Raw genomic sequence first — 2,591 nt, 5'->3', positions numbered from 1 at the left:
TGAAAAGGACCTCGGCATGGAAACGCTCTTATGACCCGACACACCCGAAAAGAGTATCGTACCGTGTACGACAAGCGACGTCTCGTCTACGACAAAACCACAGGGCTGCTTGTAGACACACTCCCCTTTGGGTACAGTGACGACTAGATCATGTTATATGTCATACCATGGGGGTGTCAAAACGGATCGAAAATGAATCGACATGGACACCTACAGAAAAAAACGGATCGAAATCTGACCAATCAGTAGCCTGGGTTTTTGACCCATCAGAGGGCGCCCTTTCCTTGGTCGGCCCTCTGATTTGTCGAAACGAGATTGTGCTTTTTCTCTCAGGCTACAAGCCTGACCCTATGGAAAAGAAACACAAGGGTCGGTTCAGTTTGGAAAAATTGAGGTTCAGACCAGGCACCGGAACGGACCAATCAGGAAGCACGGTATCAGTGCCTTTAAATACGACCAACGCTCTCCGGTCATCACTTTTCACTGAACCGTCCAAGCAACAACACCATCATGTTCCGGATACTACTACCGTATGACAACAATGACTACTACTGCATCACCATCAAACAGAAGAAAAAGGAGAAGGGGGACAAGGACGAGGACGTTCTCAATAGCGAGCATTTCCGTCGTGCCATGGCGGACATCCTGGAGGAGCGATTAGTTCTACATTGGGAGATGATGAGAACAAGTGCCTTGTACAAAGCTTCCCATGACTGCATGCATGAGAAGTTAAAGAGTATTGTGGACACATTTCTGCCCCCCAGCATGGAACTATACGTGGAAAGTCAACCTGCAGCAGCAGCACTCACAACATCCATACTCAAAGCAGCCAAAAAAGCAGCAGCACCACGCGTCGCAGCTCTTACCACAATGGTAGCAAAAGGAACATTATAAGAAACACACCTACTCACCTCAGCACTCATTGTAGCAGAACACCCTCAGAAGCAGTAAAAGCAAAACAGCTCGACTCAGCACTATGAACAGCAATACTAGCAGCGGCCACAGCAACACCTGCGGCCATAGAAGCAGCAGCAGTAGCACTCGTTGAAATAGTAACCTCACATGCACCGTTGCTGCAGCAGTAGTGATCACCAGCAACAACACCCGTATCAGCAGCAGAAGCAGATGCAGCTGCAGACGCAGCAACAACACCCTCACTAAAAGTATTCATCAATGCACTACAGATGTCGAAATGCGCAGCAGGGGTGAGGGCATCGAAGGGGACACCCTCAGAAGCAGCAGCAACAGAAAAATTCGCCTCGGCACTATCCTGGTCGGCAGCAACAGCCACAGCCGCCACACCCACGGCAGTAGAAGCAACATTAGCAGCAACCGTCGCCGTAGTAACAGGAGTAACTTCAGCGCAGTCACCACCACCACCACCTTCACCATCACCGATGGACACAACAGATGCAGCAGCACCCACACCAAAACCAGTGGCAGTCACCACAGCACCCTCATCAACAGCATCCACACAAAAACCAGTGGCACCATCAATGGCACCAGCAGTGGTAGCCACCACCCCCACAGCAATAGAAGCACCTGTAGCAACTGGTTTTTGACTAACTGGTAATTTCATATCTGATAACGATGTTACCCTTAAGCCTCTACAATGATAATGAGAAGGAAGTTGATCATCTTCTGTCCTGTCATCAGTTTGCTATCCGACTTTTAAATGCCAGTCAAACATCTTGATCGCCGTCTTTATAGCTTAAATATTGCTGACTGCGACACAGAAAAATCAGATTCACAGTTCTCGCAAAGCGTTTAAAATATATTCATCTGAGATCACTGTAAGGTAGAGAGAGTTACCTCCCTTGCATCAGCTCCCAATTGTGTTCTGAAAAGTCGCTCATTTATTCCATCGCCTATGCGCAGTTACCGATTACACGGTTACACAAATACACAATAACGTCCGACAACATACACAAACACGAACATAACAGCAGAAGTTGCTGCTACGGAAGCAGCAACTGACTAAAATGGCAGCAGTACATTAATTTGATTTAATAGTAGCCACTGGCGTGAGGTCTTTCACTATCATTCAGCGGTTGACTACCTGGGTTGGCAATGCGCATAAAGGATACGACGTTGATCTGTGATATACTCGTTGAAACATCTGCTTTCTATCAACAGTAGACAGGGAGTCCTTTCCTGTCTGCGGCGATACTCTGAAAGATGATTGATTAGTTGATGGATTTAGTATCAGGTAATGTGAGATTGCCTACACTTCTATAACCACGTTAATGCCCGTGTGTGTGTGTGGTTGTTTGTGCAACTCCCAACTTGCTTTTATAGAACCCACTAAGATACGATGCCACAGTATCCACACTCAGAAACAGTATAATAACTCAAGTCATTTCTGTATCTCCTTAGTGCTCAAGCCGGGAAACAAAATAGGCACCATATTTTTAACAAATATATTTTGTAATAAGCGGCCAGGGGATCGAACCACGACCTACGGCGCTCGAGGCAGACGCTCTATTTACTTAACCATGGACATACGATGAAAATAATGCTTGATATTTTGAAATTCACATCACGCAAAACTATTGATTGGTTTGACTCTGACAATGACTCAACGTTTGCAA

At 46.4% G+C, this 2,591-nt stretch overlaps 1 pseudogene; it reads left to right on the top strand.

Annotated features, from left to right (window-relative positions):
• Positions 1–510: 510 nt before the first annotated feature.
• On the top strand, positions 511–1,562 carry LOC139457002 (ice-structuring glycoprotein-like; annotated as a pseudogene).
• The last annotated feature ends 1,029 nt before the right edge of the window (positions 1,563–2,591 follow it).

The sequence above is a fragment of the Haliotis cracherodii genome, unplaced genomic scaffold (genome assembly GCF_022045235.1).
Source record: "Haliotis cracherodii isolate W230 unplaced genomic scaffold, xgHalCrac1.p SCAF_12, whole genome shotgun sequence".
Lineage (NCBI taxonomy): Eukaryota > Metazoa > Mollusca > Gastropoda > Lepetellida > Haliotidae > Haliotis > Haliotis cracherodii.
Note: the sequence above shows the minus strand (reverse complement) of the source record. Positions and strands in the feature narration are given on the sequence as shown.